The sequence below is a fragment of the Protopterus annectens genome, chromosome 2.part0 (genome assembly GCF_019279795.1).
Source record: "Protopterus annectens isolate FY-2018-M chromosome 2.part0, PAN1.0, whole genome shotgun sequence".
Taxonomy (NCBI): Eukaryota; Metazoa; Chordata; order Ceratodontiformes; family Protopteridae; genus Protopterus; species Protopterus annectens.
In genome coordinates, this window is record NC_056728.1 from 108,026,129 (window position 1) to 108,041,425 (window position 15,297).

The window sequence follows — 15,297 nt, forward strand, 5'->3', positions numbered from 1 at the left end:
GTTACATTTTCAATAAAACTCGTTTGGACATGCTTTTGAGCATCTTGGTCTCTAATGTTTTTGTGGACAGTTATTGTCAAGGTATTTACCAACACTGTTAAAAAAACCCTTTTTTTGCTGAGTAGATGAGGAGGTGGTGGGGGTCAAATGAGGGTCACACCATTGGGTCCTAATGACCTAGCTACTCATCTGTGTGATTATAATGTTGGTACAAATTATACTACTTCTGTACTACTGTTATGACCACAAGGTTGGGGTTGTGGTCTGAAAAAGATCTCCGCAAGAGTCCACCTATCTGATTAACAAATTTTAATACATGGTTAATTAATTGTTTCTTGAAGCAAGACAGGATTATGGGATGGATAAAAGCAGCATGTGAAGTATGTGAAGACTAATGGCTGTTACTTTTGTTAATGCTATTACAATTTTTGATAGGCAGAGCTGATGCACAGTAGTTCACACGTTCATAGCCAAGTAGTTACTAAGATTCTAGCCAAATAAGCCCCATGAATTATTATGAAATTCAGAAGTGTTCACCCATAATTTCATAATTTATATTTTTAATGATAGTAAAAGAGTGATTAATTGAAATTAATGTGAGATTTTTTTTCCTCCTTTAGATGAAGAATAGTTAGTAAGGTAGATGTTTCCTTATACAGAGACATCAATCCATTTTTCCTTATACAGAGACATCAAGCCATTTTAACATAACATCCACATCAACCTATCTTTTACCAAACTATCATAGGGTAGCCCATATTACTTACCTCCAAGCCAGGAAGTCACAAAACATTTTCTGCAAACTCCTAAAGTTTACATATAGTCTTCAACAACACCTTCTACTTCACGGTGACATTCATCCCAACCCAGGACCAAACAACAGGACCCCAATAAACTCCCACCTATCTCATCCTACCACCCCATTCACCCCCACTGGAACCCCTAATTCTCTCCTCATAGCACATCTCAACATACACAGCTTAAACAATAAAATTAGCCAACTACATGCTTTGCTAGACATACATTCATTTGACATCCTATGTTTAACAGAAACATGGTTCAAACCAGTAACACAGGACAATGAAATAATTCCCACCTGGTTATAATATCTTAAGATTAGACCATACAACCAAAAAGGGTGGAGGGGTAGCAATTCTGTATAAATCTGAGTTACATGTTAGTTCACTAGATGTACAACTACCTTTAGATAGTAATGCTGAAATCCTTATTTCTAAGCTTCAGGTCAATGCTAGCAAATCCATATACATAATATGCTCCTACTTACCTCCAGGCAATAACATCAACACCATAGAAAGTACCCTCTTCTGGCTTTCAACATCCTTCCCACAAGAAACCATTGTAAGTGGTTATTTTAACATAGATTTGAATAGCTGTACCCCAGCCAAACCTACAACCCATACAAACCTTTATGGCTTTTCCCAAACAATCACTACCCCCACCAGATTCCATAAACCCAGTAGCAAAGAAAGTACCTTAGACTGGATCTTAGTAAATAACCATCCCCTCTCATATAAAGCAGGTACCCTTCCTAATGATATTAGTACCACTCATTTACTTACATAATTAGACTAAAAAACTTTATGCCCAACCAAACTATCTTTAGAACTACCTGGAACAAAAAAGATTTTAACCCAGCAAGCTTCCAAGCAGAGCTTCAAGGTTGTGACTGGTCACCCTTAAAACAGCTCCCTCTTGAGGAAGCAGTATCCTATTTTAACTTTAAATTCTTACAAATCCTGGAAAACCATGTCCCTACTTGCTCTTTCAGAACTATAAGTAAAGCTGCTCCATGGCTCACTAAAGAGATTACGCAGAGAAACTTATTGAGAAATAAAATCTGGTCTAAATGGAGAAATACTAAAAACCCAACAGATCATCAAACCTTTAAACAGCTGAGAAATGCCACTAAAAAATCAAAACTTCTTGATAAAAAACAACTTTTACTTTAAACTCCAGCAAAAGCATCAACAAAAACCACAAACTGTCTGGTCAGGTATTAATAGACTTCTGCACCCAGGCTACTCCAAGACACCAACCCCATCAGGTCTCTCCCTTAACACTCCCAACCAGATTGCTGATGCTTTCAATACCTTTTTTACTGAAACCGTCCAGTCTCTAGCAAACTCCTTACCACTTGTTAGCTCAACTCTCCCATCCTCCTTAGCTAGCATACCTCCTACCTTTCATTTAAAACCAGTTCCTACATCCATCATCTACACCCTACTTCACAAACTTAAACCATGTACACCCTCAGTTGATCTTCTACCAGCTGAATACCTGCCAATTGCAGCAAAAGTACTTGCTTATCCCATTTCCATCCTAATTAATAAAACCATTATTGAAGGCTCCATCCCATCTCTCTGGATAATCTCCCACATTATCCCACTTCACAAGGGTGGTAACTCAACCGAAATCTCTAACTTTCGCCCCATAGCTTTACTCTCTCCTTTAGCCGAAATGATGGAAAAATGCAATCACCAGCAACTACTTGATCACCTTCTCCAAAATAACCTACTAGCTGACTGTCAGCATGGCTTTAGGCCTTTCCATAGTACTACCACTGCCCTCTTATCCTTTTCTGACTGCATTAACAAATATCGTAACAACAACATGCTTTCCTCTGCACTCTTTATTGACCTCTCTAAAGCTTTCGATATGGTTAACCATCAGATACTTCTAAACATACTCAAATCACTCTCACTTGACACACAGGCACTACAATGGTTCAAGTCCTACTTATAAAATAGACAACAAGCTGTCCTTTGGGACAATAAGTTATCCACACCTCTCCCTATTACCCTTGGTGTCCCTCAAGGCTCTATCCTGGGACCTCTCCTTTTCTCCATATTCATTAATGATCTAAATGTAAATCTTCCTCAAGCTACCTGCATACAATATGCAGACGACTCCACATTAAATTGTGCCGCCTCTTCTTCAGCTGAACTCCAATCCATCACCCAAACAGTATTTCATTTAGTAGAAAACTGGTTCCTACAACATTGCCTCCTCCTAAACCCCCAAAAAACAAAACTATTGCTATTCACACCAACACTAAAGTCCTCCCCAATAGATCTCACAGTTATATCCAACAATGGCACTGTCATAGCACCTGACCCAACCACCAAACTCTTAGATGTAATAATTGACCACAACCTTAACTCTGACTCACATATTAACTCAACTATTAAATCAGTAAACAGAAAACTTGGTTCCCCTTACAGGATAAAACCTTTCCTTACCCCTGTAGCCAGAACTACCATTGCCCACACCCATCTGATCTCTACCCTCCTCTATGCCTCCCCCATTTATACTAATCTTTCCAAAAGCAACCTTAACAAACTGGCAACCTACTATAACACCACTGCCAGATTTGCCACTGGCTCCTCATCATTTAGAACCCACCATTGTCAAAATCTTAAACAGCTAGGATGGCTAGAACTGCAAAACCAGCTACAATTTCAACAACTTACTATCACCCATAAGATTTTGTATCATCCTAGTAATACTCCAATTCTCTGTAGCCTTATCACCCCCTATAAAAATCTTATAACCCTTCGCTCAGCAGATAAATTACTAGACCTACAACAAAGCAGGTGATTCTCTTTTCTCTAATTCTGTGTGGAAAACCTGGAACAGGCTTCCCAGTGAACTATCATCACTGTCGTTATTACCAATTTTCAAAAAGCAACTAAAAATACTCCACAATGGCTATGCCCATGTACTAACCCAGACTAACGCTCCCCCAGTATGACTACAGTATTACTGTATACCACCCTCCCAAAACTCTTAAAGTGGAATTAATAAGCTTCCTTAACTCTCATTCTAGTGTAGTCTTTTCTGTTAACTACCTCTGAGTATGTACTTTATAACAAGCATCCTACTGTGAGCACATGTGCTCCACTATGTATATATATTCCAACTTTTTGTCACTTTGAGTGTAATACTTTGAAACAACCTTAATAATTAGTTTGAAACTGTTCTTTTTTTCCTAATCTTCAACATGATGAATGTCAAACCCTTTAGCGTGTAAATATGCTTCTAGTAGTAGTGTATTGTTTTACTAAACTTTGTAGTCAAGTTCTTGATGTTAATCTCACTCAACAATGTATTTCATTTTTATTTTTTGATTTATTAGCTTAATTGGAGCTTATCTCCCCGGGCCTCTGATGAAAATGGACATGTATCCAGTTGGACAAGCCTGGTCAACAAATGTAAAAATAAAATAAATAAAAATCAATAAATAACATCAATAAATAACAATAAATGCAAGACTTTTTTTCTTCCATTAAGTAATGAATCCCTGCTAAGCAGACTTGGTTAAAGGAAGCAGTAAATACAGTGAGAATTATTGGAAATTACAAGTTCTGAGAAGGCACAGGTGGATAGAAGTAGGCATAATGAGAAAAACGTACAAGCATTGCCAAAGACTGACAAACAGATGGGATGCAAGATAAAAAAAAGTCATGAGGATGAATAACTTTCAGCCCTTTATCTGATCAGATTTCAGAGTAGTCAGGCATGTACCAAACATGTGATGATGCAGGGTCAGAACTTAAATTTAAAAAATGTTATGGTACCATGTGATTTTTATGCTAACATGTTACAGATTTTTTTACAACTTTTTTTCTGATTTCAGTATTTAAAAAAATATATTCTGTGGGTTGGGAGCTATACTTCAAGAGGGAGGGGATAACATCATGGAAACTGGTGCAAAATTTAAAAAATCCTGGCTATGCCCCTGAGTGACCAGAAGAGAACTGACTAAAATGTTATGACATGGAAGGGGCTAGTGAAAATAGTTACAGCACAGCAGTGTTGCCCTAAGAGGTGGCAAACAAAGTATGCTGTCCGAAATGGAGAACTTGAAGGACTGGAATAAGGGATGAAGAAAGTATATACCAAGTAGCAGGGGCTAGTGTTTGGTTACAGAGAGGGAAAAACTTGGTCTAAATAGGGAAGGAGTGCCTAACAGTTATGGTGGTCATGGTTTGTAATTTGTGGGCAAAAATGAGAGTAGATACTATTAAATACTGACTTGTAAAACTTAGTACATGGAAAAATAAGGCCCCTTCTGTTACAGCTTGTACATTTGACGAGGGTACAGTCATGTGGAGCAGGGTTGGCAAAAGAGATATGTGGCAGATTTTTAAAAGGATCTTTGAGTGTAAATATTACTTTTTAACATTTCCCAGAACAAGAGATGGGGTATAGTCTATTTACAAGATACTGAACAAACTACAACCTATGTAAGTAACCAGGTGAGACACAAAGCAATAAAAGTTTAGCTGTTAGTCTGGAGAATTCTAACATATTTATATTTTGAGACTAAAATGAAGGAGCTGTCTCAGTGATCCTTGAAAAGTAGAGGATAGTCTGTAAACTTGGGAGGGGTGCCAAAGATCATAAAATCTAACTTCATTATTTATATTATGTTACCATTTATTTATTTTTAGAACTCCCTTTATGTTGAGAAATTCTGGACAAGAGCTGGAAGGGAATTCAATTATGAGAGAGGAAAATAAATTAAACAAGACTTTGGCTGATGGTGATAAAATGTCTGGGGTACATCTTAAGGGACACTTTGGATAATAATTACGCTCAGGTTACCGTGAAATACATGCAGCTGTTGTATTCAGAAAATAAAATAAATATATAAGTTTATTAATAAGGAAATACAAAGGTTAATTAGAATACTGTATGTGGATAAAAGGAATGCATACAACAGACACTAAGTAAATGGTACAAGGTGTAAGGCCACAAGGCAGATCTTTACACAATTATTAATTCTACTATATAATATCTCATTGGTTGAATGACCTATTGTAATGAATTACTATTAATGTTTTATTGTATATGTAATTGCAAATGAGAGTTTCTTTTCAATGAACTAGTTCAAACACCCTATTCTTCATGAATAAGTATCATAGAATGTCTGCTATCAACAGGAACTAATTTAAACTCATTCTGAAGGAAGGTTCAGTTGTATAAGTAAAGTTACCATAATGGTAGATGTGCGAATTATCATTGTTGCAGTAGCCTTAGCTATACGAGTTATATCCTAACCAGACCACTACCAGCTCAAGCAAAGCTGCTGAAAATCAGCAGACTGCATGTCAAGCGTTTCAGAGCTTTCCTAGAACTGAAGAGCACTCCTCTGTAATGATCTTTCAGCTAGTATGATAAAATCATGAACATTCTCAGTTAAACATCTTATCTGAAGAAGGCATCTCATGAGTACAGCTACCTAAACTAACTAAAGGTCAGACAGATGGTCCTTAATTTTAACGTCACATATGAAGGCTCCTCCCTCAAGGGTCTGTCACCAACACCTCTACCTGTGTTGCATTGCAGCTTCAGTACTGGAACATGGTACCAAGTTATTAGTATGGGGGACAGATTCCCACATTTCTGTACTTCCTAGCATCAAAAGTTGCATCCGGAAACTTTTTAGCCATTTACAGTTGTTTTAACCCTTCTACAGAAGACAAGTGTATCATCTGGAAAATGTACATAGAAATATGCTTATGAAATTCAACAGAACATGGTATAAAATTCTAGACAACATTAATAGAGAGGAGTGCGTGAAAGTTACAGATCCAAGATATTTTTCGCCTTTACTAATGAATGTTCCTTTCTAACAAAACCTTTCGATATATAGCTATGATGGAATAAAAGAAAGGGAATGCATGTTAATGCACGCCAATTAAATATGAATCACTTACTGTGCATGTTATTAAACGCTGTGGAAGCAGAAAGACCCAGAGGTCAAATTTAACAGCTCTCCTTACACATGGCAATAATTGTACTTGTACAACAGTAATTAAGCTAATAAGCTGCAAATGACCTACATCCTGTGTGTAACGGTTTATTCCCATATGCTCCACTTGAATATTGTGAAACTACAAGTAAGTGTTTTAGCCAACCCAAAGCTCACAGGCCACCTTGCTAACATGGACATTTACTTACTGCATTTTACCCGATCAACAAATTAAACAACCAATTCCACTTTTGGTATGTAGCACTGAATATGCTTTCTGGCAACCGAAGTTCCTTACTCACACGATGTACATTCTGTACAGTTTTACTGCTGCAAGCCTACATGCCAGACCAGCAAAATTTCAGTAGATTAGAAGTCTATGTTTTAAAAGTGCAGCATCATGCAACGTATGTACTTCAGCTGTAATAATTTTCTCCCATTTCTTTACATTCGTGTAGCATGTTGTATTGTATTACGTACTAAATATGGGACGCCTGTTTGCTAACCTCCAGTTAAGCCAAGCTGTGAATGTTCTGGATGGAAGGTTGCCAGGTTGGTTTAATTGACATTACAGTCAAACGGGGAGAAATGAGTTTTAGCTTTATCTCAGAGTTAGTGTGTATATACATATACATATATATATATATATATATATATATATATATATATATATATATATATATACACACACACACACAAACACACACACACACACACACACACACACACACACACACACACACACACACACACACACACACACACACATATATGTAAGACAAAAAAATCGGGGTGTTTTACAACCTTAGCAGTATTTCTGTTTTGAGTTACAACATCCAAAGGTTTCAGACATTTTGGGATTGCTCAATCATGTGCCGATTAAACAAGATGTGATTATTTACAATAAATGTATTAACAATGTCTGTGGCTACAAAACACTTTCAAGAATCACAGGCATTTGAAGTGGCACAAAGACACCATAAAATAAGGAAGGACAGAGACATGAAGTGATGAAAAGCTGTACAGACATACTGATCATTAAATGAATTTTGGAATCCAAAAAGTACGAAGTGTGAAACATATTTAAAACATATATAAAAAGGTGGTACTTATGTATTATCGCAACCACATTCCAAATGCGTGTAAGTAATTCCAGCAAAATGTGAAACCGCTTCACTCCTTAAATTATTTTCTTAAGTAAATGTTCATGTGGCGATACAATAATGTAAAAGGATGCTGGCAACAGCAAGAAATTATTTTTTGGGTGGGTCACATCAAGTGTACATTGTCTGTAATGATGAACTGTGTCCTGACTGCTGTCTCCAAAATATATGGCATTTCCCTGCAGATTTAAGCACGTGAAGCATACACCATTGTATGAAATATTTCTCATACAATTACATTTCAAGTTAAAAGCACTGTAGGCAACTTGCAGCTGACAACACTGAGTATATTCAGTCCTCCTGGAGTCATGCAAACCAGGCATAGTACAGGCATAAATGCACCACACAGTAGAGACCGAGACCTGATTTTATGTATTTTTCATGACCATTAAGAACAACACAAACTGCTGCATAGTCAATGTATGTCGAATTCTTTCAGTCCTGTCAAAATATGATTAATTCCTGTGTACCTCTACAGATATACTAGCTGTCACTACTGACAATGGAAATATTTTTGTATTGTAAATGTTTCACACGACAGAAATCGCTAACCTGCTATGACAACTTCAGTACGCGATTGCAGACTGTTGGCTTCCCCTTTCGCTGAACCGTTTCTAATTATATACCAGTAAATGTCAAAGGTAACTCGTTTTTCAAAACTTAGAAGGGTACTTACATTTTAAAAACGCATCACCGAAAGGGAAACACAACAGTTTGTAATCGTGTACTGAAGATATTACATTTAGAATGTGGTTGCGATAATACTTAAGTACCAAAAAGGCTTTATACAAAAATACTGCACAATGACCCAAGGCAACTACACATACAATAAAACAGGGCCTGCAGATGTGTGAGCCGTTTTTTTCCAGTCAAGTTTACATGTGGTTATAAGTAAGCTTTCCTGAACTGTCCCTCTTTCTTGTAATTTTGCTGCTAGAAAGATGTTGCAGGTTTAATGGTATAGCATTGAATATTATATATCAAGTCAGTCTGTGGACACTTCTATGAGATCATGGTAGATACTTAGACAGTGATTTCTGAATTTAGAATACTGCTAAATCAAAATTCAGTATTTCAGCATAATAACGGCTGAACAATCATTATATGGTACTGTTGTGCTACAGTCTATCGTCTCTAGTGCTCTAAAAAAGTCTGTGAAATCCATGGCCAAAGAATGTGAGTTATGTACAATACCTTTTACAGAGTCTACTTAATATCTCATAAAAACATCCCTTTGAGATTTGCATCATTCTGTATTTCAACATTTCTCAGTGTCTTACTCAATACTTGCCATTAACTGAAAAAAAGCAATAAAATCATTTAATATAATGAAAATAAAAAAAAAATAAAACTGAAAAGTATATTTTTAACGTACTGTAATTAACAATGCCACAAAGCTATACTCTTAAAGTAGTTTAAATATGATATTTTCTTGACTAAAAGCCTTTAGCAACAGTCTAGTAAACTTCAGCTACTGAGGATTCTGGTTAGTGCACGTTCACTGATGCAATGTGTGAGGCCAACAAAAACAAGTTTCCTAATTTGGATCATAGCCTATCATGTGGCATAACAGATTCTTAATACTAGCTAAACATGAAAATAATGACGTGCAAAACCCCTCAAAACAGAAGGCTGGTTATACATTTTCTTTTGAAAAAGCAGACAATATCAGAATACAAATTAAGTGTTTTTCTTTTATTCTGAGCAACAACTCGGTATATTTATCAATCGTTTCTGACCAGCACTGTTGGCTACTATGAATTTATCAGGGAATGACTACACCACCTTCCACACACACTTTTATCCACATTTCATACTGTCATAATAAGAGCCAGCTGGAATGCTGACACATTTTTTCCAGCACCTCTTAAAAAAAAAAAGAATTATGCATCTCTGGCACTGAATTATGAATACAATAATTTGTTATACTGCATGAAGCACAAGATTAGTAATGTTTTCTGTGACAAGTCTAAAAAAATATTTGTTCAGGGCAGGACATTTTCTGATTTGTCAAGCTACACCCTTTTAGAAAAAAATATATCTTTAAAGAAATGACCCAAGACAAATAGGAATACTGCTTATTCACTCACTTTCTTAGAAGATGAAAAACAGCATGCCCTTCCAAACAACATTAGCTACAATTTTAATTAGTATGTGTATGGTGCAGTTTCTGATTTTTATTTTACATGATTCCGTGATTCTCTTAGTTAAGGATTCCCAAGGTTTTTTTCCTTCTTTGCATTAAAATGAGCTTCATATCAGAGATGCAATAGCTGGTACTGCGAACGCTTCAAACAATAAACTGATTACAAGAGAAAAACACAGATTTCTAAAACTCACTTTTAAACCTTTAAAGTGGCGCTGTAGAGGGACTTTGCTTCCTGCACCTCCTGACTTGGAGGGCGACACCCTCCCCATGTAAGCTATCTACATATTCTAATTTCAAGGCTGCTGCAGCTTTTAGCAGGGGAAATTCTCCAGGATAACATTCGCTTGGTGTGGAATAATTTTAAGCAGTCAGCAAGTTGATTCTATTCTTGAATCTTGTGGCTGGTAATCATTACAAGATATTGCAACTTCATACTAATTACATATTTCCCAATATTAGCACATAACAGCTCTGGTATTCCAAGGATCACAGTTATTGTCCTTGAACTTCAAGCAGCACACCATTTTCTCTACTACATCTTTTCGAAGTTTGCTTATTCAGATGTTGTTTCCTTTCACAATGTCAATATGTGCAGTGCTTTTCTGAAGCATAAAATCTCCTCAGTCAGACACAGTACTTGAAAAATTATGTTAACATAGTCTGAACAAAAGAAACAATGACTATAAGACACGAAATAGGATTCCAAAATAATTTATGGATGGAGCTATCCCACCTGTCTACATGGCATCTGATTCTACAAAAGGGCGCTACGATTCTTCAAGTCCCAAAGGTTAAAGAGGAACTGTGAAGCTCTACCTAGCATTCCACGACTAGTCTGAAGCACGCTATGACACCTTATATTTGCATTTTTTTAGAAATATAAGTGGTTTGACAAATTCTTTCCATTTTACTTGTTTATTTTTAGAATTCTGGAATGAATCCATCATGATGCCTCATTTACCTTTGGTTTTACCCATTCTTCCCAATATCTAATGGGCTTGGAGGATTTTTCCAACTCCAGGCAGAACTTAACTGTGCCAGGGTCAGGCAGCTATGGCAGCTAAGATTTAGAGAGATGCACCATACTAGTGTGGCTACACCAAAGTTTGGCATACAAGTATCTTGCCTTGTCTTATAAATAAGGCCCATAATGAGAAGCCACTGTAATGCAGTTCCTGTTGAGTGAACCCTTTGCTCATTTTCTGAAAGGAAAATAATCATTGCACATGGCAACGATCTAAGCAGACCTGAAAAGTGAACGTTTTCTGAAGTGAACTTTATGAGAATCTCTGTCAGGACACTCCTACATGCTCACATCTAGTCACATACCAAGATAAGGACATCTCAGCAGATATTAACTGCCTAGATCACTGTACAACATGAGAGAATGAGCACAATGCAGGCTGCATTGACTGGATCCCATAAATGGCCCTAAGAAGCCTGGGCAAAGTTTTGGGCATTGTAAACTGACTTTCACTTCTTTGTACATGACGCAGTCTACACCTTCATCATACTTCAGTCTTTTACTTATAACCCCTACCATGTAGTCCTTTACCTTCAACCTATACATTCTTCCTGTCCTATTCTACACTCGGCTTTCCTCTTCTGTTCCCATTCTTCTACCCTGTTATCTGCCCTTTCTGTGACTAATGATCTCCTTCTTATTTATATAATATTTACATAAGCCTTTCTTTCATTTTGTACATTTGTTATATGTATCATTCTGTACCCAAGTTTTTGTTTTGAACTTATTGTTTCAAACACTGTAAACATTGCAAGTTGTACCTTAATACATTGTTTTTATAGATCTTGAAGATTTTCTCTCTTTGCTCAGACTATCCTGGTTAACAAATGTAAAATAAATAAAATATGCTACACCTGGGGTAACTGCCAATTCAGAAAAAAAAATTTCAGAACCTCCTCTTGTAGTACCTCTCTCATAGATAAGTACCAACTGGATCTTCTACTGCTGACTATGGTTACTGGTTTTGGGACTATTTTTGATGCAGACTGGTTTCTGATTACTTAAATCACCACATTGCTGTTGAGGTAAAAATGCCTACAAGTTTTGTGTTCTGCCAGAAGCATTCTGTATGAATTTTTGATATTTTATTGGCAACTGGATCTGTTCTATCATTTTTATAAGCTGAAGAATCCACATAAAATGATCATTCTTTCTGCTAATATGTCATTGGTTCCTGACAAATTAGATGGACGGATTTTTTTTTTCATTTAGTGCTTAATCAAATGATTCTGGGTATTATACAGCCAGAGATAAATAATGTGTATTGGGTACAGAAATTAACTTTTGGGCAGCGCTGGTGTTTGGTGACATCTTTTAGTCAGCACTTAAATTGTCATAAATGTTTTATCAAGAATGTTTCTTGCAAGTGCTCTAATGGAATATATAATATCACCTGACTCAGAGAAAATAACAAAAGTTTATTTTTATATATTTTTTAATTTCTTTTTTTCCAGTTAATTGCATCCTAAGTATTAGAAATGATGTAAGTACACAGCTCCCACACTAGAGGTACATAGAATACAGCCCCCTCTGAAATCAATTTTTGTTAAGTGTTTTACTTTTTAGATTTCAGTGTGTTGTGGTTATCATGTAATGTCTCAGTTATGATTTCTTGCATCTCACCTATGGGAGATTTGATAGTACATTGCAGACCAGGTTTTTGTGATGTCTGTAGATTTGTGCATGTGGCTACAAAAATTGCTTGTGCAGTAGGTAAGCTATATGTACCAACAGATAAATAAAGGTTTGACTTTTTCTGGAACAGTCGCACATTTGTGTTCCTATTATAAACAGTACTACTCTTGTTTTATCAGTTGCTCAAACCCTTTTCCTTTATATTTTTCAAATAATAATACTATTTAAGGTCACTTTGCACTTTTTGCCTTTAATAACACCAGGCTATCTGTAACACCGTCTGATGTAGGTGACATTGCAGATATCTATATATGGTTTACTGATATACTTATGCTTAAACTGTGGTTAGAAAGGAAAAATCAAGTCAGGGTTATGGACCATTTAAGTGTCAGCATTGCATATACATGGTAACAGACATTCAGATAGGTGCACTGATGAGCATATGTTGCTACAGCAGCAGAAAAGGCTGATACAGACTCACCCAGAAATAAATGTCTGTATGCACATTATTTGCTAAATAGACATAATTGTGTGGGTTGTGGGTTTTTTTTTTTTTTTGCTGCAGTATAGTAATAGGTAATCAGTTATTTCACTGGTGCTTCAGTGATGTTTAGACAAGCTTATTTTTATCAGCAAGCAAGTAATCTTTTGCCAGGAAAAAAAAATACTTTGACACCCTTCTAGGCATCTGTTAAATCAAATCAGTGTCTAATTTTCATTCAAAAGTGTAGATAGGTTGTTCCACAGGCATGACAAGTACTTGGTGATAATTTTATCTCCTTTGATAATTCAGTGTACAGCTATGTCAGTGTAAATAGTATTATCTGTGCAAACAGTTTTCACAGATTTAAACTTAATTTGCTCCTAGGATGACACTGATAAGCCCGAGTTTCTGCATAAAACAACTAGGACCATAGCTATCTGAACTTTACCACAAAGGTGACAGAAAAAAGTTTTACAGTTTCAAATGCCTACAGTGCTCCAAGTGTCACCTTGAATTCTTTGCCTTCTATATACACTATGCCACTACTCTGTCCTTGGATGATTGTACTTCAAAAAAAATCAATAACAATATTTCCATTCTAGTCATTGTTCTTCACTCTGTGCCTCATACCAATCAGTCACAGTCTGGAACGTATTACTTAGTAACTCTGCAGTGTATTCAGTTTTGCTTTTGGGGGTTCCTTATTAACTTCTACATTATGCCTTCTTTGTTCTAATCTTTGGTTTCTCTTCACTTTGCTGTTTTTCCCTTCTAAAGCCTATCTATTAGGACACCCATTGATTGTTTTCTGCCATACTTAGTTTAGAATCCTCAAAGCAGAGTACACCCTATGTGGCAGTTTACGGTATTGCAGACCACCACTACCCTACCCAACACACACACACACACACACACACACACACACACACACACACACACACACACACACAGGATAAATGTATTACAGTATATGCTGGAGACATGGCCCCATATCCTGCTTATTACAGGGGTCATGCTAGGCATGTTACTCTAAATTCTCAGTCTGAAATCAGTATCACTGCAGTCCCTATCAGAAAACAAACTGTGTAAGATAGCTGTATGCAGGGCACTGTTCAGCTCTGCAGTGGTAGCAATGTCAGCACTGCTGTCAAAGCAACACTATTCATTCTTAGGAGAAGGAAAAAACATAGATTGTAGTCTGACAGCGAGATTAATGGTATCATTAATGCAAAGCTTATTGCACATGGGTAGTTGTGGTTGTTTGTGATCCTTAGACAAGGTACCTGTGGAGTTTGTAATGCCAAAAATACATTTACCTAGAGGTTACAGTTAGATACAGTTAGATTTTAACAACAAATGATGTTATGCAGACACTTCCTCTACCAGTAATTCCGGGATCAGCATGATACAAGATGCTAACAAACTAAATCCAGACAATTCGTACCCTACAGTGACCCCACCTTTTCCTCTACTTTATTATCAAAATGTAATTGCTATATATGTTTGCCAGTACCTCTGTTTTCATATCATAACTGTTTTTGCAACGCAATGTACTGCTTATTAATGTTACTTATTCCCTATGTTGGCTCACAGAAGTGCTTTAATCAGTGGATGAAAATACTTTCCTATGTGAATTAATACAAGATAATGTACTTGTCCCTCAGAAGATAATTATACTGTAGTAGAGTACTACTCATTCACTGTTTTTGTAATAAATATTTGTTTTAAATATTGTATGCCAATATTTTTCTATATCATTTAATGTATGACAATGCTACTTCTTCTGGCTCAGACTGAAAATGGTCCACATAGATCACAGCACTTCCCAAGTTAACAAATCAATTAATAAATAAATAAATGTATGTAGGAGGTGTAACAGTGGGGCAGTTGGATCTGTGGAAACATACTGTGCAGGTGGTATATGGAAGTCCTGCACTATTAAGCTACTGGACAAAACCTAAACAGGACATTGAATGGTACCACACACTGTTATGCATCTGGCTTATTGTCCTGGCAGCTATAACCCACTCCCATCCTTTCTGATATGCCACACAAAGTGTATTA

General features: G+C 36.4%; 1 protein-coding gene across 4 annotated transcripts in view; it reads right to left on the bottom strand.

The window, feature by feature from the left end:
- The window catches only part of ACKR3 (atypical chemokine receptor 3), a 93,614-nt gene that overhangs the window by 54,212 nt on the left and 24,105 nt on the right, over nt 1-15,297 (bottom strand). Inside the window, exon 3 of one of the 4 annotated variants that reach the window (XR_006363436.1) lies at nt 7,980-8,120. The exons of the other annotated variants lie outside the window; for them this stretch is intronic. The gene's annotated coding sequence lies outside the window, so the exon portion shown is untranslated. Of the gene's footprint in view, nt 1-7,979; nt 8,121-15,297 lie in introns of those variants that run through there. 4 annotated transcript variants of the gene reach the window in all.